The sequence below is a fragment of the Schistocerca americana genome, chromosome 2, assembly GCF_021461395.2.
Source record: "Schistocerca americana isolate TAMUIC-IGC-003095 chromosome 2, iqSchAmer2.1, whole genome shotgun sequence".
Lineage (NCBI taxonomy): Eukaryota > Metazoa > Arthropoda > Insecta > Orthoptera > Acrididae > Schistocerca > Schistocerca americana.
Window position 1 is genome coordinate 176,520,311 of NC_060120.1, and position 25,564 is coordinate 176,545,874.

Below are 25,564 nucleotides of genomic sequence, written 5' to 3' on the forward strand. Positions count from 1 at the left end.
GGCTGAGTGAGAGGCAGGCGCTTAAGTACTCTATCGGCGGCACCACTATTGGCCGCTGGAACCACATGTACCTCTGTGGCGCCCTCATACTAAATGTGGGCCAGGAGGCACACGCCGCCACAGCTTACGGAGAGAGGGTGCAGAGACCTCTAGGGGTCTTCGACGTCCATGACGTCTGGCGGGGATTCAAATTCCGCGGCGTGCGGCACCAGACACAGAACACACTGGGGCTTTTCGTTACCATTAACAACTATCAGGTAAAACCCAACTGCAGAAAAGCTTCTTTGTACGATCTTTTTTTTTTCCAGGTGATACAGATTCCGGAAGAAGGAAAAGTTTTCTGAAATGTGGGCACTTAAGAGAAAGAAGCAATCCCCCCCCCCCCCCCCCCCCAAAGGAATTTTTGGAGAAAAGGGGACACAAAACCTAGCATTAATAGTATAAGCATAATGGAACTGATGCTGATGAGTTCCGGTTTACATCTATTTGTAACTGAATTAACTTAATTTATATTTTGCCGTAAATGGTACATCTCAGTTTATTGTGAAGCACCTTTTGAAATGTGTACATATTCACATACTGCTCCTGCCATTTATTCAGCTGCACTTGAACATAATAGCTTTTTGTAGGGAAAAGCAGTAATTATGGTGGCCTAAGGACGATAAATATCACATAAAAACAAAACTAAATGATGACTAGCACTGGGTCACCAATGATATCACACGCAAAACTGATGAAGCACAGAACAATATGCATACTTCAAAGACAATAGCTGTTATATTTTGGATATGTTGAATAGGTACAAGAAACTCATAAAGAAATCTGCCATTGCCAAAATATTTTGCTTGATATTGCAGTTGTGCAATCTGTGTCCATTATTCGTGGTTCACATACAACAGATGTTAACTCTCTGAACGACATTCAATAAAAAAATTGAAACTGTTCAGCCTTACCAACAAGTAGTTCAATGAAAGGATTATTTCCACCGTACATTGCCCTACTATTTAACAATGGTGTTAACTACTGACAATAGCTCTTTTTCAGATTGTGGTACAGCACAATAAATGCAACACTTGCAATCTTAACTTGGTCCAGCTGCAAGACTGTGGCGCCCTAACTTCAACCAGCATGAAACCTTATATTTCTATGATGTACCGACAACATGCAGAATGTTTTCAGCATGAAGCAGTCAGTGTGGATGCACCTTAACATAGTTAGATTATTTTTTAGGACACTGAAATTATACATCAGACTGGTAAACAAATCTCCACTGACAAGAAACAGATATTAATCTATTATGAATCTAAAGTGTAACAACTGAAAAGTAACAGCATTGCTTGCAATTGGTGGATGCATGAGGTTCTTAAAGTAAGAAACACACATGGGTGAAACCTTCTTGTTGTGACAGTGCCACGACATTTAACAGTGCCACCACGACGGTACGTGCAAACGGCGATAGAGGCGCTCCACAACTCGGCTGAGCGCGGGAGCGCCACCTAGCTACGAACGGCGCCGGCCGCACGTCACGGCACGGCAGTCGAATGAGAGATACTGAGTTGTTATCATGTAACCAGCTATTGTTTCTAAGTGAGTGTGTTTGAATATCCACGCAATTATTGGTGATTAAAGGTTATAACACTTTTTGGCGACGTGGATGGGATTTTTTCACTGCATTGTGGATGTGTGTGTTCGTGACGGGGCAGACATGGAACAGCTTATGCAAGCGCTCATTGAACAAGAAACACAGCTGACGGCTGCTATTCAGGCACAACAAACACAGCTGACGGCTGCTATTCAGGCACAACAAACATAGCTGACAGCTGCTATTCAGGCGTTGTCGACGTCGCTTACTCATAGTCTGTCTTCCCCTTCTCCGCCTCCATTCCCTCCTTATGACGAGGCCGCTGAAGACTGGGAGGATTATGAGAAGCGTTTGCGGCAACACTTCTTGGCTTTCGGCGTTGTCGATGCTCCTATGTGTAAGTCGTTATTTCTATCTCGGATTTCCCCACGGATCTATCAGCTGCTATCTCAGTTAGCCCCTCTGCGGGAACCTGCCTCCCTGTCCTTCCAAGAAATGTGTGACTTATTGTCTAACTATTACCGCAAAAACACCCACGTCGTTGCCGCCTGCGTGGCATCCTACCGGTGTCGTAAACAGCCCCATCAATCTTACCGGGCTTGTGCGGCGGAACTACACGGTCTGAGTAGGAAATGTCAGTTTGTCACGGACACTCATCATGAGTCTTATGCTGATTCAATGGTTAGGGATGCTATTCTACGGCTTGCTCCTGATAAAGAAGTTTGGCAACGTGCCCTACAACTGCCAAACCCGTCGTTGTTGGAAGTTCTAAGCATTGCTCAATCCTTTGAAGTGTCTCACGCTGCTGGCACGCAAATAGATGCGTGGTGTGATGAGGGCACTGTACAGTCAACTTTCGACACGGACAATTTGCCTGTTTCACAGGAGAACGAAGATGTGGCGGCGGTTCACTCACGTAAACAACGTTGCGTTGGGCCGCAATGCTCGCAGCGACAACAGCAACCACAGAAGCAGGTTCGTTCCGCACTTCCTTCATGTCCACATTGTTTCGTACAGCATGACAGGGCCGCGTGTCCAAAACGTTGGGCCACATGTAATTCACATAGGAAACAAGGCCACATTGCTTCTGTGTGTCAGTCCCCTAAAGTTCCTGTCGACGAGGACGAGGCATCTGACATGGATGTTAACTGTGTGCTTTCTCAAACAAATAAGTTGTTTGTTACTGTTCGTGTTCTGGATATAGACATTCGCATGCAAGTGGACACTGGCTCTGCAGTAACTCTCATTAATTCTCGCACGTATTTGGAGTTGGGCTCCCCTCCCTTGTCTCCAGTTACGCAAAATCTGAGCACTTATAATAAACAGAAAATTCCTATCATTGGCCAGTTTGATGCTTCCACTGCCTACAAGTTTGTTGTTAGGCCCCTCACGTTTTATGTGGTGGATCATGCGGGCACTTAAAACCTGTTCGGTTATGATGCTTTCCAGTTGTTCGGGTTCTCCATTGATGATGATGTGCACCTCATATCTGAGGATATTCCGTATCAACAGCTGGATGGATTGTGTTCTGAATTTCCGTCGGTGTTCTCTGCTGGTCTGGGTCGTGCCAAGGATTTTGAAGCCCACATTACTCTTAAACCTACAGCTCGCCCTAAGTTTTTCCGGGCATGTCCTATTCCGGTGGCGTTGCGTGCACCTGTCAAGGCTGAGATAGACAGGTTAACAGCTTCAGGGATTCTCCTTCCTGTTACCTCCAGCGAATGGGCATTGCCAATCGTGGTGGTTTCTAAACCAAACGGGAGTCTGCGATTGTGTGGTGATTTTAAAGCCATCGTCAACGCTCAGAGCCTCATTGACACTTATCCTCTCCCCCGTCCTGAGGAGTTATTTACCAAGCTCGCTGGGGGCCAGTTCTTTTCGAAACTTGACTTATCGGAGGCGTACCATCAGTTGCCGTTGGATGCTTCTTCCAAGGAATTTCTCGTCATCAACACTCCTTGTGGGTTGTATCAGTACCAGCGGTTACCATTTGGCGTCGCTAGTGCGCCGGCCATTTTTCAGCAGTTTTTGGCACAGCTCACGGCTTCCGTTCCCGGCTGCATAAACTATCTGGATGACATTGTTGTCACGGGGGCCTCCACTGAGGAGCACCTTCGCAATTTGCGTTCACTGTTTCGGGTTTTGCATTCGGCTGGGTTGAAGTGCAATCTGGACAAGTCACAGTTCTTCCAACCCTCCATTGTGTATCTTGGTTTCCACTTGTCCCGTGAGGGTCTACGTCCTCTACGTCAGCACGTTGCGGCCATTAACGCTCTACCCCAGCCGTCTATGGTCAAAGAACTTCAGGCGTTTCTAGGCAAGATTGCTTATTATCATAAATTCATTCCATCCGCGGCGGCGGTAGCTCATCCTCTGCATCAGCTGTTACGCAAAAACGTCCCTTTCTGTTGGTCCGATGAGTGTGAGCAGGCTTTTGCCCGCCTGAAGGCTCATTTGCAGTCGGCACCTTGTCTTGCCACATTCCGTCCGGGTCAGCACTTGGTTCTGGCGACTGACGCATCACAGTAGGGCCTAGGGGCTGTTCTTACCCATCGGTATGAGGATGGGTCGGAACGACCCATCGCCTATGCTTCCAAGACCCTCAACGAAGCGCAACGGCGTTACTCTCAAATCGAAAAGGAGGCACTCGCTATCATTTATGCTCTAAAAAAGTTCAGCATTTTTTTGTATGGTTCTAAGTTTCACCTCATCACTGACCACAAGCCGCTGGTCTCTCTGTTCAGCCCATTGGCGTTGCTTCCGGATAAGGCAGCTCACCACCTGCAATGTTGGGCCTTATACTTGTCTCGTTTTCACTATGAGATTCACTATCGCCCCACGGCCCAGCACGCCAACGCTGACGCATTGTCGCAATTGCCGATGGGCCCCAACCCGGTTTTCGATCGTGATGAACTAATCTGTTTCCACATTGATGAAGAACATCGTGTGGTCGAGGGTTTTCCACTTAGAGGTTCGCAGGTCATGTCGGCTACTGCGCGGGACCCGGTCCTGCGTCAAGTGATCGGTTTTGTTCAACGGGGTTGGCCGGACAGGACCAAGGGCCGGGCATCGGATCCCCTTCGCAACTACCATGCCTTGCGCCTTCGTCTGTCTGTTTGTGATGGTGTTGTTCTTCTGGCCACGGATGACGCATCTCCACGGGTCATGGTGCCAGCCTCTCTTCGCAAAGATGTTCTCAAACTGTTGCATGAAGGCCATTGGGGGCTTTCTTGGACTATGTCCCTGGCCCGCAGGCACGTTTATTGGCCCGGTATTGATTCGGACATCGCTCACATGGTTGCTGTGTGTGGTCAGTGTGCTCAACAACTGGCTGCACCTCGTACAATGCCCTCCCCGTGGCCTGATCCAGCGCAGCCATGGGAATGGGTGCACGCTGACTTTGCCGGCCCCTTCCTCGGTATTTATTGGCTCCTATTTGACGCCTTCTCGAAGTTTCCGTTTGTTGTTCGATGTCCGTCGCCCACCACTGCGGCGACAACGCTGGCTTTGTCCAAAATCTTTGCGCTAGAAGGTCTTCCATTCACGATCGTCAAGGACAATGGCCCTCAGTTCTCTTTGCAGGCCTTCCGTGATTTTTGTACTGGACAAGGGGTTCATCATGTTACAGCACCGCCCTTCCATCCGCAATTGAATGGGGAGGTCGAGCGCCTTGTCCGCACTTTCAAAAGCCAGATGAAAAAATTCCTTAGTGATTTTTCCACAGATGATGCTCTGCTGCAATTTCTGAGTTCTTATCGCTTCACGCCTCTGGGTGATCGCAGGCCTGCTGAACTCTTGCATGGCCGCCAACCGCGCACTCTACTGCATCTGCTTCACCCTATCAGGCCTTGTGCTGTGTCCCCTAGCGCGGGAAAATACTCGGTGGGCACCGACGTGTGGGCACGAAGGTATGGATCTCGCCCTAAATGTATTCCAGGGGTGGTCAAGGCTCTTCGTGGCCGCCGGCTTTGTGAAATACGTACGGACGACGGCATGGTTGTTCGCCATTACGACCAGATGCGCCCACGAGTGGTGGACATGCCGGTGTCACCACCCCTTCCTTCGCCTCCACCATCCCAAGTAGCCCGTCCTGTCGCTGCTGCCGATCTACCGTATGTGTTGATGCAGCCGACGTCGCTACCGTTTCAGAGTACCGGCCCCAGTCGCGACGCTGCCTTCTCCGGAACCCATCTTGCTGGAGCACACCCCCAGGTCCACGACACCTATGGATGCTGCTCCGGAGTTTTCACCTATCATCTCATCCAGGAGGCACGTTCCACGCATGAGCTTCTGTCCTGGACATTTTCGACCATACTCTCGTGTCTCTCCGCGGGACCTTCTCGAGGCCTCACAAGAGGCCATGGATGTCTCTGCACTGTCCATGTCTCCAAGGAAGTGAGTGTTTTTTTTTCACGGAGGGAAAAGTGTTGTGACAGTGCCATGACATTTAACAGTGCCGCCACGACAGTACGCGCAAACGGCGATAGAGGCGCTCCGCAACTTGGCTGAGCGCGGGAGCGCCACCTAGCTACGAACGGCGCCAGCTGCATGTCACGGCACGGCAGTCGAATGAGAGATACTAAGTTGTTATCATGTAACCAGCTATTGTTTCTAAGTGAGTGTGTTTGAATATCCACGCAATTATTGGTGATTAAAGGTTATAACACTTCTAGATACCTAAAAATGGAGGGTGGAATGGGATTCAAAAATTATTTGCAGACGACTAAAATAGTTTTCGAAAGGCTTGTAGAGATGGTTGGGGGACACATTAAAAAAAAAGATTACATTTTCAGACTTCCAATTTCTGGCTTCCTTGGATCAGCACTTTGTACACATAATTCTCTGCATATTCTTTGGACAATGGGAAGTGAGTTACTTAACTCGAAGAATTGTAACAAATACGTCCAATAATGAAAACATAACATCATAATCAGCTGCGATATGAGACTAAGATGCAAAAGTATAAAATATTTTTACCAAATAGTTTCCCTACAATAATTTGATGATGACTGAACAGCTAAAAAGCATGCAAATCGAAAATCTGTCATTTTTAATTTTTTTATGCAAAGAGTAAATCATTTTCTGAAGAAGTGGGGGAAAAAGAAACTACTTCAGCAAGCAATGCAGTTTTTTCTTCTTCCCCTTTTTCTTCCTTTTAGCGGCTCAGCAGATGACTCAGCTTTCAGCTTTATGCCTTCCTTAAATCACATATAGATGCGTACACAATTCTTTACATGGCAGGGCAAAAAGTCTGCCACAAAGAATTGTGACAATGAGTTTGAACAGTGAATCACTGTTTACTGGAATTTACAGGAGCAGTGCTGTCACCTTTTTTATACATGCCTATATCAGGCATTGTCAGGAGGCAGCTTGGCAAGAACAAGTGTTGTGATAAAACGGGGAGGGCAGGTGGCGGTATGCAGTGCAAATCATTTGCTTTCTTTCGAAGCATGACCAGATGTTAAATCTGTTGTAGCCTTAACCTCAAGTGAAGCCGTTCACCACACTATGATGATAGTGAATATGTCCTCTTCTTATGTTAATGGGAGTACTGTAACAAAATAAGTCTCACAGACTTCTATAAGGATTTTCTCGCCCTATACTTCCTTGACTCATGAGCTTGTGATCATGATTATGTGCATGTCTGAAATCATACATCTGTGTCTCCAATGTTTATTTTGCAGTGAAAAAGTTGGCTTGAGGCACATGCTAAGTCTATTTGAATCTATTTCAGCCCTTACTGTGAAGTAATTTTTAGACTGTAGCTGAGTACATCATTTATAGTGAACTCTTTATGATTGCTATTCAGTGGAAACAGAACTAAAGATATAAAAGAAACTTACACACCACTTATACCTTATTGACTCGGCTATTTATGTCCCATAGTAAACAAATGGCAGTACTATTAATTGAAAATTTCTCATCCAACAGTTAGGGCTTGAATAGGAAAAACTTCAATAACTGTTTCTCTTTCTCGTCTCAATCTGAAATATGTTGAGAAGGTATTGAAATCAGAGGCACTCACTTCATGACCGTTGACTTGGTTGGTGAGCTAACAACTGACTAGCAAAAGAAGAACAATGAGCAAGCTAGTAACTCAGTGGAGTAAGTAATGAACTGCCGCAACAGTACAAGCAAGTAGCCAGCTGCAGCTAGTTGTCACTGAATAGGAGGGGAAGGATAGATTAGTTGATCTTCTTGCAGAAAATGTAAGGGAGGCCACATGCACACATTTTTTAGGTTACAGTCAGGTTACAGACAGAGCATTGAAACAGATTAAAACAGAACAGTGCCATAAGTCTGTAGCACTATCCAAAGAAATAAAATTTGTGTGTTTCATCAGAACATTAGAAGATTGAAATATAAGATAGATGAACTTCTTGTATGCCTAGAAAATGGGGTAAATTCTGAAGGTATAGATGTTTTGTGTCTTACTGAACAGCATATAACCACAGGGATGGAGAAGTTAAATTTAAGGGATTACAGATTAGCATCTCATTCATGTAGAGTCAACACGGAAAAAGGAGGAGTTGCTACTTATATAAAAACTGGACACAAAGTCAAAAATATTGAAACAAATAGTTTTTGTGTAGCTCAGATCCTTGAAGCCTGTGTTTGTGAATTGCTACCACAATATACTTCTACTGTAATTGTAACAATCTACAGATCCCCTCAAGGTAACTTTCAGTTAGTCATGAAAAAGCTAGAGGCATTATTAAGCTACCTGTAAGACAAAGAGAAGCAAATAGTGGCTTTCGGTGATTTTAATGGAGATTTCTTAAAAGATACAGATAGGAAAAATGAGCTAGAATCTTTGTTTGGTTGTTTCAATCTAGCATCTGTTGTAAATTTTCCAACTTGTGTGCAGTAGGATAGTAGGTCACTTATAGATAACATTTTCATAGACAGTGCTCAGACAGAAACAATTAATGTGTACCCAGTTGTTAATGGGCTATCTGATCATGATGCACAGTTAATAGAAATAACACATACAGCACCTTACAGGCTTCAGGTAGGTTCTACAAGGCAGGGAGGCTTATTGATGCGAACAAGGTACAGAGTTTTAAGAGCAGGCTAGAAGAGGTAGAATGGGATGGAGTATATGATCTGATGCAGATTGTGTTTTTTCCAACTAGGGTGCAGAGGAACAGTAGCACAGCCATAGACAATATTTTTATTCAGATGGGTATTCTGTTAGTAAAGTGTGAATGGCCTTTCAGACCATGATGCACAAATTTTAACACTAAAAGGCTTTATTACTCAAACAAATGTCATATTTAATTACAAACTATGTAGGAAAGTTAATCCAACAGCAATAGAGAGTTTTTTAAACCTTGTCAAGGAACAAGAGTGGCAGGATGTTTATAGTGCCAATAACATAGATGATAAATATAATGCTTTCCTTAACACGTTTCTCATGCTCTTTGAGAGTTGCTTTCCATTAGAACATTCTAAATGGGTTACTAACAGTAATAGGCAGCCCAGGTGGCTGACTAGTGGGATAAGGATATCTTGTAGAACAAAGCAGGAATTATATCAAAATGTTAGAAGTAGTCCCAATCAAGCTACAGTAGCCTATTACAAACAGTATTGTAAGGTGCTTAAAAATGTTATTAGGAAGGCAAAGAGTATGTGGTATGCAAATAGAATAGCTAATTCAAAGGATAAAATTAAAACCATATGGTCAGTTGTGAATGAAGTGTCTGGTCAGCAGCACAAGGTCAATGATATAAAGTCAGTTCGCAGTAAAAATGTTTCTGTTACTGATAAATCAGATATGTATACAGTATTTAACAATCATTTTCTGAGCATTGCTGGTGAACTAAATAAAAATTCAGTTTCTAGAGGAAATCATGTAACTTTCTTGGCAAATGCCTTTCCAAGATTGATGTCTGAAATACTCCTCTGTGGTACAGATAAGAGGGGGATTGAGTCAATAATTAAATCACTGAAGACTAAGGACTCTCATAGCTATGATGCATTGTCTAGCAGCATATTAAAGTACTGTGCTGCACATGTTAGCCCTGTATTTAGCCATATTTGTAATTTTTCCTTTAGGAATGGTCAGTTTCCTATGCCATCAGTGTTTGCAAAAGTTACTGAAAACGCTGTGTATGTAAGGATAACTGATCATTTTATATCACACGATTTGCTATCAAATGTACAGTTCATCTTTAGAAATCAGTTTAACAACTGAAAATGCTATATTCTCTTTTGTCTGTGAGGTACTGGATGGGCTAAACAAAAGGTTTCAAAGGCTTGGCATATTTTTTGATTCAACTAAGGGTTTTGACTGTGTTGATCACAAAATATTGCTCGAGAAGTGGACCAATATGGAATACGGGGAGTAGCTCTCAACTGGTTCACCTCTTACTTTAGCAACAGGCAGCAAAAGGTCATTATTCACAATGTTGATAACGGCTGTGATGTGGGGTCTGAGTGGTTTACTGTCAAGTGAGGGGTGCCCCAGGGATCAGTGTTGGGGCCAGTCCTGTTCCTTATTTATATAAATGACATGCCCTCAAGTATTATGGGTAACTCAAAAATATTTCTGTGTGATGATGGCACTAGGTTGGAAGTAAAGGATGTTGTGTGCAACGTTGGATCGGTTTCAAATAGTGCAGTACATGACCTAATCTCATGGCATGTAGAAAATAAACTAACATTAAATCACAGTAAGACTCAGTTTTTACAGTTACTACCACACAATTGAACAAAACCTGATGTTTTAATTTCACAGAATGGGCATATGATTAGTGAAACTGAACAGTTTCTAGGTGTTCAGATAGATAGTAAGATATTGTGGAAAGCCCACGTTCAGGATCTTGTTCAAAGACTTAATACTGCCATTTTTACTATTCGAACGGTATCAGAAGTGAGTGATTGTATCAGAAGTAAGTGATTGTTCGACATTAAAATTAGTCTATTTTGCTTATTTTCATTCACGTATGTCGTATGTTATTATATTTTGGGGTAACTCTTCCCATTCTAAAAGGATATTTTTGGCTCAGAAATGGGTGGTTCTGGCAATAAGTGGTGTACGTTGACGAACCTCTTGTCGACCCCTGTTCACGAGTCTGCGTTTTTTGTCATTGGCCTCTCAATATATATATTCCTTATTGTCATTTCTTGTTAACAATATTAGTTTATTTCCAAGAATATGCAGCTTTCACTCAGTTATTACTTGGCAGAAATGAAACCTGTATTTGGATCAGACTTCCTTAATTCTTGTGCAGAAAGGTGTGCTGTATACTGCTGCATCCATTTTCAATAAGCTACCACTTGAATTCAAAAATCTTAGCAGTAATCCACGCGCTTTCAAATCGAAACTGAAGAGTTTCGTCATGGGCCACTCCTTCTATTCTGTCAAGTAGTTTCTTGAAAAATTAAGCTGATTCTTATTGTATTGTTGATTTCGTTTACTTCAACTTATGGACTGTCTTCTTTCGGGTTCATAAACATTTATTGTTATCTATTATTACTTTTATGTTGTAATTTCATGTACTGACACTTTCCATGACCTTGGAGATTTGCTCCTCAATTTGATCCTACGGAACTTGACGGTTATCCAAAAAGCCATTACAAAGTCAAGTAAGTAATGGATTAGTCAGGTAATTAAGATATCATGTAAGAGGAAGAGGGAAATATATGGACAGGCCAAAATAAGTCAGGATCCCACGTTACGTGCTTACTACAAAAGATACTGTAATATTTTAAGGAAAGTCATTAAGAAGTTGAGAAGCTATGTGTTCTGACAGAAATTAATAATGCAGATAATAAGATTAAAACTATGCAGAATATTGTCAAATGGGAGACGGGGCAGCCTAACAGTGCACAGCATACCATAGCAATAAAGCTAAATGATGATGATGTTGTGAGTGATAATTCACAAGTTGCAAGTATTTTTAACAATCACTTTCTGAATGTAGCACCAAAAATAGGGTTAAAGGGTTCAGTTGAAGGAGTAAAAAAATATGTTAAAATGTCATTCCCCAGGACTTTAGGCCTTTAAAAACAGCACCAACATCCCCCACTGAAATTAAGGGAATTATAAATATACTGAAAAACAAGAGCTCATGTGGTGTTGATGGATTCTCTAACAGAATTTTGAAGTGTTGTTCTAACTTAATAAGTGGAGTCTTTAGTGATATATGTTATGCTTCACTGGCACAGGGAATTTTTCCAGACAGACTGAAATACGCAATTGTCAAACTTCTTGATAAGAAAGGGGACAAGAGTGACTTAAATAATTATAGGCCAATCTCATTGCTGACTTCATTTTCTAAAATACTCGAAAAGGTTATGTGTTCAAGAGTAGTCTCACATTTAAGTGAAAATAATTTACTCAGCATGTCACAATTCGGATTCCAGATGGGTTACTCAACTGAGAATGCTATCTACACATTTACCCATCAAACAGTACAAGCCCTAAATAACAAATTATCACCAGTTGGTATTTTCTGTGATCTTTCCAAGGCATTTGACTGTGTGGATCATGTCACACTCTTAGAAAAAACTCAGGTTTTATGGAATTGAGAGCTATACACACAGCTGGTTTGAATCATACTTAATGAACAGAAAGCAAAAAGTTGTGCTGAATAACAAAAGTAATGTTGGGACGATGGTAAATTCTTGTGAATGGGGAGTTATCACAAAGGGAGTCCCACAGGGTTCAATTTTGGGTCCAGTGCTGTTCCCTATTCATGTGAATGACCTTTCACTTAACGTTCAGCAAGCAAAACTAGTACTTTTTGCAGATGACATGAGTGTTATAATAAATCCCATTCCAGAAAAGCAGCTGAAGATATTGTTAAGGATGTCTTTCAAAGAATTATTAAGTGGTTCTCAGAAAATGGACTCTCCCTTAATTTTGAGAAAACTCACTATATCCAGTTCTGTACACCGAATAGAGTCATACCAACAATTGATGTAGCATATGAACAGGGCTCAGTTAACAGGGTAGATTTCTCCAAATTTTTGGGTGTTCACATTGATGACAACTTGAACTGGAAGAAGCATGTTACTGAGCTTCTCAAACAATTAAGTTCATCTTCATTTGCTCTTCACTTAATCACTAGTCTTGGTAATAAACAGATCATCCTCCTGACATACTTTGCATATTTCCACTCAATAATGTCTTAGGAATAGTTTCTGGGGTAACTTACCACTTAGACACAAAGTATTGATTGCACAAAAGAGAGCAGTGAGAATAATTAGTAGTGTTCACCCAAGGACATCATGTGGGCACCTATTCAAGGAGTTAGGTATTTTAACTGCACCATCAGAGTACATATATTCGCTAATGAAATTTTGTTATAAATAATCCACTGCAGTTCATGAAGTACAGTGATATTCATACGAACAACACTAGAGGGAAAAAAATGACCTTTCCTCTCCATTATTGAAGCTATCAGTTGCTCAAAAAGGAGTACATTATTCAGCAACAAAAATCTTTGATCATTTGCCCAACAACATAAAGTGTCTGGCAGGTAGCTGATCAAGTTTTAAATCTAGCTTAAAATAACTTATTTTGGACAACTCAAATGTACCTCTAAATGCAGTTCCATGTGTAGAACTAAAAATTTCAGTAATATTAATATTAGCACTATTCATGTGTGTATATATATCTTGTAATCTGACTTGTTCCGCATCATATTGATAAAATAATCGTGAAATGATCTACGCAACACGACATAACTAAACCAAACTGCCTACTGAGCTTGTAGTTCCAATAATGTCTGTCGTTAATACATTCATTGCGGCCTCTGCCACATACTATCATGCGTTAATGCTCATGTTTGACATTTTTGGAATTAGCAACCTACCTTAAATTAATAGTCTAATGAGGTAGTGAAATTAATTTTTGAAGCAGTTTAGTTATATGACTCAACCTAACCTAACCCTTCATGTTTTTATCCCCAGAAAATTTCGTTTTACCCCTCTGTGGTTAATTACCCCTAGGTTGGGAACCACTGATGAAGAGAAACCATGGCTCAAGTTTAAAAGAGTAGTTGACCATTAACTGGATAGATATGTACCCAGTAGAGCTCTTTATAATGAGAGAGACCCTCCAATGATATACAATCACTATAAAGAAACTTCTAAAGAAACAGAGAATACTGTATAATATGTGTAAAACAAAGCATAGGATTACAGGTACAGAGATGCTAAATGAAATGCAATTGGTTGTCAAGAGGGGGTAATGCATGACGCCTTTAATGACTACCATAGCAGAATACTGTCAAATTATTTTCTCACACAACCCAAAGAAATTTTGGTCATATGCAAAGGCTGTTAGTGACACCAAAGTTTGTGTCCAGTCTGTAGTGAATGAGACAGGAACTGAAATTGAGGGTAGCAAAGCAAAAACAAAAATGCTTCACTCTGTTTTCAAATGTTCTGTTACAAAGTCAAACCCATCATAATTGCCCCAGTTTAATTCTTGTACCACTGGAAAGACGAGTGAAATCAGTAATAGTGTCACTAATGCTCAGAAACAGTTTAAATCATTAAAACTGAACAAATCTCCAGGGCCCTATGGAATATCTATCAGCTTCTGTAACGAATTTGTGGCTCAGTTATCTCCTCTTTTAAATACAATCTATCATTGATCTGTTGAACCAAAAATGTTGCAAAGTACAGGTCACACCGCTCTACAAGAAGGGTAGGAAAAGGGATCCACAAACCTACTGTCCAGTACCCATGACACTGATTTTTGTTGAATCTGAGAACACATTCTGAGCTCAAACATAATGAGGTATGTTTAACTGAATGACCTCCTCCATGCCAACCAGTGTGGAATCCAGAAACATTGCTCACTTGAAACTCAACTCGCACTTTTGACACAATGTACTGAAAGCTTTGGATCACAACAGTCAAATTAATGGAGTATTTCTGGTGTTCTGAAAAGAATTTGACTCAGTACCCCATCTACACTTATTATCAGATGTACGATCATATTGTGTATCAAGTAAAATTTGTGATTGGGTTGAGGACTTTTTGAAAGGGAGGATGCAGCATGTGATCTTGGATGGAAGGTCATTGTCAGATGTAGCAATAACTTTGGGTGTGGGAAAGTGTGTTGGGACCCTTGACTGTTTATGCTGTATATTAATGACCTTGCAGACAATATTAACAGTAACCTCAGACTTTTTGCAGATGATACGGTTATCTTCTGGGTGACTCACTAACTATTGCCACCTAGAATAACTCTGAAAGTATGATAGTAGTGAAAAGTTTGTGGGACTAATGTTGCATGGGACAATCGGGGCCATAATATGAAGTTGGTTTTTTGTTGCTAGGTGGGTCACGTCAGAGATATGGAGGTCAACTTTGTTTTTTTAAATGGGATGCTATAGTTTGGTACTTATTTTCTGATAGCAGCTATGGAGACAAATTCAATGATGTGTAACAGTAAGGTGCTTGAAGGTCAATGAAGGTCAAAAAGGTGGCATGAACGTACATTTACAGAAGGTGTTCTAAGTGTTGACCACTGGTATCAATGAAGTGCTGCAATCTTCTCATCATGGATTGAGTGGCATTCCTTATCACCTCAGCACTTATCGAAGCACATGCTCTGACAATTCTCTCTCGTATATTGTTCAAATAGTAAATATTCGCCGAATACGAAGTTTCCATCTAACGTGCCACCGACATGTAAACACCATTCGGTGGTTTCGCAATACAACATTAATAGGAACCGTAAGACTAGTATCATCGAATCAAGCGAATGTGAATGATGTACTCCTTCGAAGAAAAAGTCGATATGCTTCTCATTTACAGAGAATGCCAATGACATTCAGTGAGAGCTAGAGACTTATATGCTGAAAGATATCCTCAACGTACTCACCCTACACGTTATCATTTCAATATGTGTATGATACAGAGAGAACAACTGGATCTTTAATGCATCAGAAACATATCTGGTAAAGGAAAGTTACTAACAAGGAAACAGAAATTGATACTCTTGCCACTGTGGTTCAAGGTCCTTGTTTTAGTTCATGTCATATCGCAAGGGAATCTGGCATGAGCCAGACTAGTGTTGTTTGTGTTCTGCAGTGCCATAAATATCATCCTTACCATATCAGTCTCCACCAAGAATTAACTGGTATGGATTGTATGCGTTGCATTGAATTCTGCCGATGGGCTCAGCTTCAGATTCAGAAGGATGACGCATTTATTAATTTGATTTTATTTACTGATAAGGCTACATTCACAAACCATGGAAATGTTAATTTCCATAAGATGCATTATTGGGCAACTGAAAATCCATGTTGGCTGTGGCAAGTTGCATACCAAAAACTGTGGTCAGTGAATGTATGGTGTGGGATTCTGGAGGACAGAATTATAGGCCACTATTTCATCGCAGAAAATCTCAATGGTAGGAAGAAAGAAACATTGGAAGAAATACCTTTAGGAACAAGGAACAGAATGTGGTATCAACACAATGGGGTCCGGCACATTTTTTGCTGATGGCTAGAAATAAGATCCAGAGACAATTAACAAATCGTTAGTTTGGATGCGGAGGAGATGTGTCATGGCTGGCTCGTTCACCAGACTTGACGCCTCTGGATTTTTTGCTGTGGTGATTCGTAAAAGACATTGTTTATAAAGGTGTTCCAACTACACCTGAAGATATGCGTGAGAGAATTGTCAGAGCATGTGCTTCGATAAGTGGTAATGTGATAAGGAATACCACTCAATCCATGTTAATAAGATTGCAGTACTGCATTGATACGAATGGTCAGCACTTAGAACACCTGTAAATGGACATTCATGCCACCTTTGTGACCTTCGTTGACTTCAAAGACCTTACTGTTACACAGCATTGGATTCGTTTCGATACCTGCTATCAGAAAATAAGTACCAAACTATAGCATCCCATTTTAAAAAACAAAGTTGACCTTCATGTCTCTGAAGCGACCACACCTAGCAACAAAACACGAACATCATATTATGGCCCCTGTTGTCCCATGCAACTTTTGTCCCACAAATTTTTCAGCTCCTATCATACTTTCGGAGTTATTCTTGGTGGCAATAGATAGTGACCACCCTGTATAATGAAGTACTGTCTGAAAGAAGCTGCACAAATATTCAGTCAGATCTTGATAAGATTTAAAAGTGGTGCAAATCATGGCAACAAGTTTTAAATGCTCAGAAATGTAAAACTGTAAATTTCACAAAACAAAAAAACATAGTACCCTATGACTATAATATCAGTGAGCCACGGTTGGAATTGGCCAACTCTTACAAATGCATGGGTTAACACTTTGTAGGGATGTGAAATGGAATGATTATGTATGCTGTGTTGTGGGTAAAGCAGGTGGAAGACTTCAGTTTATTGATAGAATACTGGCAAAGTGTAAGTGGTCTACAAAGGAGATTGCTTTCAAATCACTAGTGTGACCCGTTCTAGAATACTGCTCAATTGTGTGGGAATGGGGAGAAACCCTAATTACTGGTACAATGAGACATACCCGCTGCCATGCACTTCATGGTTGTTTGCAGAGCATAGATGCAGATGTAGATAGTGGACAGTAGTCATCCAAGGTGGGAGTATAAAGTGAATACACTGGAAAGTTTTTTGAAGCGGCATTGTATATGCTACTCAAGTTCCTGAAGGGCAAGGGTTTCAATCTGGGAGACAGGAGCAGGAATCTGGGACTGCAGGGCAGAATTATTTTATGGATAGAGAGGAGATAGTGCAAGGATGTTTTGCCATGACTGGTATGGTCTTGCAGACTATGGCCAGGAACAATTTGGTATCAGTGTGGAAGAAGGGATTGCAGCCGGAGATGGGTTATTTGATAGTCCATTTGGGGGGAGGGGGGGGGGGGGGAGGAGGGGGGAGGGGAGGGGGGTTCCCATGAGCTATGCAGCAATGCATGAATAGGATGCAGGACTGGGTTCCGGCTATCGATAGGCAAACCTTTTCTGTCTTAGTGCACATGAAAGGTACAAGGGTTTTTGTGGAGGATGAAAACACATAAAAATACATGGTGAAGTCACAAAGAGATGCAACAGATGAAGTATAGTGAAACAACATGAAACCTAAGTACAGCCTATAGAGAAAAATGAAAGTAAAATAAAATTGGCCTAAAACCAAATTATAGCAAAGTTAAAAAATAATAAATAAAAAGAAAATAATAGAGTGGAGTGGAAGTTGGTGGGAGGAAATGTGTAAATACAAAGGGCAGCTTGTGTAACTGGAACATGTGAGGTCAGGAAGGTATATGCCTGAGTAAGGGAAGAGAGACTGTTAGGTAAAGGTGCAACAAAATATATGTGGCACTGGAGCCAGTAACCATGTATGTGTGATTTGTTGTGGGAATGTGTGAGAATTCTACTTCTGGAGAAGGGCTTTGTCTGAGAACTGAAATATTCCTAGTATTCTTTTCATTGTGTCTATCTGTGAATGATGCCTGCTCTGTCTGGTGAGCAGCCTATTGCTGTTATTCCATCCTGGACATAACACTGTCTGAAGGTATTTCCCTTGATTATCAGGCTCAGTAGAGTATGAGTGCTGGAAACTGATTATTGGTCTACTTTGTGGAAATAACCTTCAGTGGCTGTTTCTGCCACATGATGTATAATTTGACTTGATCCATATACCTTAATCTCTCCCCCATGATGGGATTTATTGAAAATGGTATGTGAATGATCAACATGGTTAGCTGTCATCCGTTATTTGAATGAATGAATCAAATAGGCTTGTAACATGGCACTGAATACATCACAAAGCTACTATCTTGAACTACTAGTATAATAATTTGCAGAAAACAGAAAAGCTTCACTTGGCTTTTATTGTTAGCTATGAAAAAGGGATCAGAAAATGCAACACCACTATAGCAACAATGTTTGCTAGAACAGATAAAAACTCATACTATCTACAGAATGAAATATGAATATTTGTTTAGAATATGACACACATAGATGTGTTGTTTTACAAATTCAAACTTAGGCACTCACCACAAGCTAAATGGAAGTTCCAAGCAAGGCAGAAAGGCCATAAAAGACTCACATTTGTTTCCATCTGCATCTATACTCTGCACACATTATGGTGTGGTGGGCACTTACCAGCAATATATGGAGATGGTGAACAAACAGAGAGTGTTATGTTCTCAGTACAACAGGGAATAAAAAGGGACTAAAGTCAAAAGTGAAAATCTTTTTCATTATCTATAAGAGGAGTTAACACTATGTCTAAAAACAATAGCCAGATGTTAGCAGAAAGATAACTAAGAGACTTTCAGAATATTTTGAACCAATGTGAAACTGCATACCAACTTGATAAATTTGATGACAAATTAGAGAAAAGCTAATGGAGAGCCAAAATCTTAATACACTAAATTTAAAAACATACTCATGTAGGTGGAATGTTAAACAACCAATGTTTGACTGCTTCACCAAGTCATTCCAGTTGCTACTAAAAATGAAAAAGGCACCAAACCCTGACAGTAATTATCAAATTTTAGACTAAATCTATAGCGATACTTCCCCTTTCTTACCTTGATTAATAAAAATCTCTTTACGTGGTGTACAATACAAAGATCTGGAAAAATTAGATTAGTCCTGTGAAGAGTGCAAAAATGGGTGTCAAAATTTTACACCCATATTATCATCATCTGTTCATCTACATCTACATCTACATCCATACTCCGCAAGTCATCTGACGGTGTGTGGCGGAGGGTACCTTGAGTACCTCTATCGGTTCTCCCTTCTATTCCAGTCTCGTATTGTTCGTGGAAAGATGGATTGTCGGTATGCCTCCGTGTGGGCTCTAATCTCTCTGATTTTATCCTCATGGTCTCTTTACGAGATATACGTAGGAGGGAGCAATATACTGCTTGACTCTTTGGTGAAGGTACGTTCTCGAAACTTTAACAAAAGCCCATACCGAGCTACTGAGTGTCTCTCCTGCAGAGTCTTCCACTGGAGTTTATCTATCATCTCCGTAACGCTTTCGCAATTACTAAATGATCCTGTAACGAAGCGCGCTGCTCTCCGTTGGATCTTCTCTATCTCTTCTATCAACCCTGTCTGCTACGGATCCCACACTGCTGAGCAGTATTCAAGCAGTGGGCGAACAAGCTTACTGTAACCTACTTCCTTTGTTTTCGGATGGCATTTCCTTAGGATTCTTCCAATGAATCTCAGTCTGGCATCTGCTTTACCGACGATCAACTTTATATGATCATTCCATTTTAAATCACTCCTAATGCATACTCCCAGATAATTTATGGAATTAACTGCTTCCAGTTGCTGACCTACTATTTTGTAGCTAAATGATAAGGGATCTATCTTTCTATGTATTCACAGCACATTACACTTGTCTACATTGAGATTCAATTGCCATTCCCTGCACCATGCGTCAATTCGTTGCAGATACTCCTGCATTTCAGTACAATTTTCCATTGTTACAACCTCTTGATACACCACAGCATCATCTGCAAAAAGCCTCAGTGAACTTCCGATGTCATCCACAAGGTCATTTATGTATATTGTGAATAGCAACGGTCCTATGACACTCCCCTGCGGCACACCTGAAATCACTCTTACTTCGGAAGACTTCTCTCCATTGAGAACTGTTGTAGAACTTCAAAATATATTCTAACACTGAATGCAATGACATTCCTGAAGAGAAAAACTAGTTCCCAAAATGCAGTATTTAGTGAGCAACAACATCATGAAACACAGTTGACACCGATTTTGAAATTTACTGATGCAGTCAGAATCTATACTACAGAGTGAAATACAATATTTAACAGTACGCCACACTGTCAACTTCTGATAATGACGTGAGCTTATGCATTTTTTCACATATCTGTGACTGAAATGAATAAGTTTTCATTGCCTGATGCCAATATTTTACACTGAATCTTCCTGACAGATTAAAATTATCTGCAAGACTGGGACTTGAATACAAACTGTTGCCTTATACTGGTAATACTCTAAATTGCACAGGGAGAGTAATGCAAATTAACATTAATACTAATTATGGTTAACACAAAACATCAGAAACAGTACTTTTAAGGAGTATCTTGATCTATTCCACATTAACGGAGCTACTACTGTACAATGGGCTCTATAGAACAATGCGTTTGTGAATGGATGAATAAATAATCCCAATTCCTCCTGATCAAACTCTGTCAAACTCTAAACTTATCTATTTTTCGTCTTATTAATGGTAAAAAGGATTATAGTTTCAGTTTTATGTTTTACCTTCAACACTCAACTGTCCTATATTTCCAGTATGATACTGAAAAATCATAGCAAACACTTAGTTCAAGAATCATGAAATAAGGTTATCTACATGGAAGAAGCTTGGAGATACTAGAAGGTATCAGATAGGATTGTAAGACAGAGATTTGGGAACCAGGTTTTAAATTGCAAGACATTTCCAGGGGCAGATATGGACTCTGACCACAATCTATTGGTTATGAACTGTAGATTAAAACTGAAGAAACTGCAAAAAGGTGGGAATTTAAGGAGATGGGATCTGGATAAACTGACTAAAACAGAGGCTGTACAGAGTTTGAGGGAGAGCATAAGGGAACAATTGACAGGAATGGGGGAAAGAAATACAGTAGAAGAAGAATGGGTAGCTTTGAGGGATGAAGTAGTGAAGGCAGCAGAGGATCAAGTAGGTAAAAAGACGAGGGCTAGTAGAAATCCTCGGGTAACAGAAGAAATATTGAATTTAATTGATGAAAGGAGAAAATATAATAATGCAGTAAATGAAGCAGGCAAAAAGGAATGCAAACGTCTCAAAAATGAGATCAACAGGAAGTGCAAAATGGCTAAGCAGGGATGGCTAGAGGACAAATGTAAGGATGTAGAGGTTTATCTCGATACGGGTATGATAGATACTGCCTACAGGATAATTAAAGAGACCTTTGGATGAAAGAGAACCACCTGTATGAATATCAAGAGCTCAGATGGAAACCCAGTTCTAAGCAAAGTAGGGAAAGCAGGAAGGTGGAAGGAGTATAAAGAGGGTCTATACAAGGGTGATGTACTTGAGGATAATATTATGGAAATGGAAGAGGATGTAGATGAAGATGAAATGGGAGATATACTACCGCGTGAAGAGTTTGACAGAGCACTGAAAGTCCTAGGCCGAAACAAGGCCCCAGGAGTAGACAACATTCCATTAGAACAACTGACAGCCTTGGGAGAGCCAGTCCTGACAAAAGTCTACCATCTGGTGAAGAAGACGTGTGAGATAGGCGAAATACCCTCAGACTTCAAGAAGAATATAATAATTCCAATCCCAAAGAAAGCAGGTGTTGACAGATGTGAAAATTACCAAACTATCAGTTTAATAAGTCACAGCTGCAAAATACTAACACAAATTCTTTACAGACAAATGGAAAAACTGGTAGAAGCCGACCTCGGGGACATCCTGTGGATCCTGTAGAAATATTGGAATACATGAGGCAATAATGACCCTACAACTTATCTTAGAAAATAGGTTAAGGAAAGGCAAACCTACATTTCTAGCATTTGTAGACTTAGAGAAAGCTTTTGACAATGTTGACTGGAATACTCTCTTTCAAATTCTAAGGGTGGCAGGGGTAAAATACAGGGAGCGAAAAGCTATTTGCAATTTGTACAGAAACCAGATGGCAGTTATAAGAGTTGAGGGACATGAAAGGGAAACAGTGGTTGGGAAGGGAGTGAGACAGGGTTGTAGCTTCTCCCCAATGTTATTCAATCTGTATATTGAGCAAGCAGTAAAGGAAACAAAAGAAAAATTCGGAGTAGGTATTAAAATCTATGGAGAAGTAATAAAAACTTTGAGGTTTGCTGATGGCATTGGAATTCTGTCAGAGACAGCAAAGAACTTGGGAGAGCAGTTGAATGGAATGGACAGTGAATTGAAAGGAGGATATAAGATGAACATCAACAAAAGCAAAATGAGGATAATGGAATGTAGTCTAATTAAATCAGGTGATGCGAACGGAATTAGATTAGGAAATGAGACACTTAAAGTAGCAAAGGAGTTTTGCTATTTGGGGGGCAAAATAACTGAGTATGGTCGAAGTAGAGAGGATATAAAATGTAGACTGGAAATGGCAAGGAAAGCGTTTCTGAAGAAGAGAAATTTGTTAACATCGAGTATAGATTTAAGTGTCAGGAAGTCGTTTCTGAAAGTATTTGTATGGAGTGTAGCCATGTATGGAAGTGAAACATGGACGATAAATAGTTTGGACAAGAAGAGAATAGAAGCTTTCGAAATGTGGTGCTACAGAAGAATGCTGAAGATTAGATGGGTAGATCACATAACTAATGAGGAGGTATTGAAAAGAATTGGGGAGAAGAGGAGTTTGTGGCACAACTTGACTAGAAGAATGGATCAGTTGGTAGGACATGTTTTGAGGCATCAAGGGATCACCAATTTGGTATTGGAGGGCAGCGTGGAGCTTAAAAATCTTAGAGGGAGACCACGAGATAAATACACTAAACAGATTCGGAAGGATGTAGGTTGCAGTAGGTACTGGGAGATGAAGAAGCTTGCACAGGATAGAGTAGCATGGAGAGCTGCATCAAACCAGACTCAGGGCTGAAGACCACAACAACAACAACGATGAAAAATTCTGGTGGAATACAATTAATACATATGAGTACAGGTAACTACTCACTCATGATGAAATTAAGATTTTGAGCAGTCAACAGACCCATAAACAGGATTCATAATCTTATTAGTACTTCTTCAGAGCAAATGAATAAAATACATGACAAATATGTACACACACACACACACACACACACACACACAACTGCGCTGTCTCAGCTGATCTGACTACATCATTAATTCTGTTATGTATGTTCTAGTAATGATTTGCTGCGTTATGAAGTGCATATCTGTTTGGCAAATATACCAGTACCACATTACTTTTCTCTTTTCTTTCAGCTTCAGCCTATGAGTAAAACAACTTTCATACTGAAGGCAGGGAAAGCATGCACACTTGTTAATAACGGTGATTTGCACATACATAACTAATGGCATCAGTGTTTCACTGTGATACTTCCACTTATGGAATTATGATGTAAAAATTGTATTGAATTTGATATCAATATATTTACCATGCTCCATAGGACCATGAAAGGCAAAGCTACTTGGTCATGGAATGACTCAGTTTAAGTTTATAGATTGTTGATTAGAAAATTTATAAACAAAAGAATTAAAGAATCAATAAAACATGACAAAAATGTAAGAGAATATAGAAATAAATGTCATATAATGAGGGAAAAGTCCTCAACTATTGAAAGAAACTCCTGTAAAGAATAGGAGTGTGCCACAAGGAAATCTTTCAACTTGGATATGAATACACAGGTTTATCACTCAATGTTTTCAATTCTATGATTAGTAAATTACATTTTGGTGTGACATCAAGTGTGCTGGAATGCTAGTGGCTGGAATGCTGTTGGAATTGCTTGTCAATATTTTATGAAGTTTTAGCCTTCGGTTACTTATTTTACAGTTTATTTGTATTAATATTTGCTGTAAATGTAACTTATTAGTGGATTTTCATTAATTTCAGTCTATATTCCTGTTTTATTGACTCGAGTGGCCTGTTATTTATGAGTGTGCTTACATCGTTCGTCCAAGCCTCACGCCTCAGTTGTGTGTTTACATTTTGTGGTGTGCAGTTGCAGCTGTAGCAGTTATAAAGCTAAGTACTGACAAAGTTATTTGTGCACTCTTATACAGTTATTAAATTTAGTAGTTTTCAGCGATGTTTCGTGCTGTTTGTGGTGAAATAACTATTTAATAGACTTTCGGAAACATTTACTAACTCTGCTTTTTAGAGTTTTCTGTGCGTTGAAGTCGTTTAGTAAATTTTGTGCTTTAGTTTTCAGCTGATGTTTCTTATTGTTTCTAGTGAAATATTTCAGTAAAATTTTCATTCAGTATTTTAACTTTTTTGAGTGATCCAGTGGCCACTTGAGTTTGGTTTTAGCTAATAATTTTCTGAAGTTTTGTTGGTATTGGTATTAGTTGGGGTTTAGTAGTATTAATACAAGTAGTTGCTTTCTTAGTAGAGAGAGAATTTTGAGACCAGTATTGTTAATTCTATAAATATTTCTATTGGTGTAACTGAATTTAGTAATGTAGATCTACAATTTTTTCAGAAACTGCAAAATTTTACCTTGACTGGGGAAGTGTGGGCTCTGTCATAGGTTTCTGAGTAGTGGGTTACGGTGTGGGATTTGTTCAAAGTATTTTCCTTGGGGGAGAATGCAGTGGGGAAGCCAGTGGGCATTCAAGTGAGAGATCTTCTCCTGGTAATGCAGAATCCGTAGTAGAATTAAGTTGATAGAGGAGCAGGAGCATAAGATCTGTGCCCTTCAGGTGCAGTTACAACATGCAAAGGAGGAACTACATAGGTTGAGGAAGGTGAAGGGTGCTGGGGAATGGGCAAGAAGGCAGCTAGGAGGAGAAGGTATTCAGACAGTTACACTTTGTGTATATGCAATAGGTTTGACCAACTGTCAGAGTGGAGTGGAGAGGAGCCTCTTGTAGCTGTAGGTGTAGGGAACATGCAGCAGTCCTCAGCATTTAGGAGGTCTACGTCAGTTGAAAAGTCTAACAGAAAGAAGAAGGTTCTGCTGCTAGGTAGTTTGCAGGGCAGAGGTGTGGGCCAGCAGTTGCAGGAAGTGTTAGGGAGAGAGTACCAGGCCACCAGCATTGTGAAGCCTAGTGCAGGGTTGGCTCAGGTGACTGACAGCATTGGGGAGTTATGTAGGAAGTTTACAAAGGAGGATCAGGTAGTGATAGTGGGTGGAGCAGGGAACAGTCTCAATAGGGACGGGGAATATGATGTAGGTGGTGACCTGGTAAAGATAGCTACTCAAACTGGTGGCACTAATGTGCATTTCGTGCAACTGTTTCAGTGTCATGATCAGCCTTGTCTTAATGCAGCTGCTTGGTGCATTAACATGGGGCTGGAGAAGGCACTGGTGGCAGAGGGCATG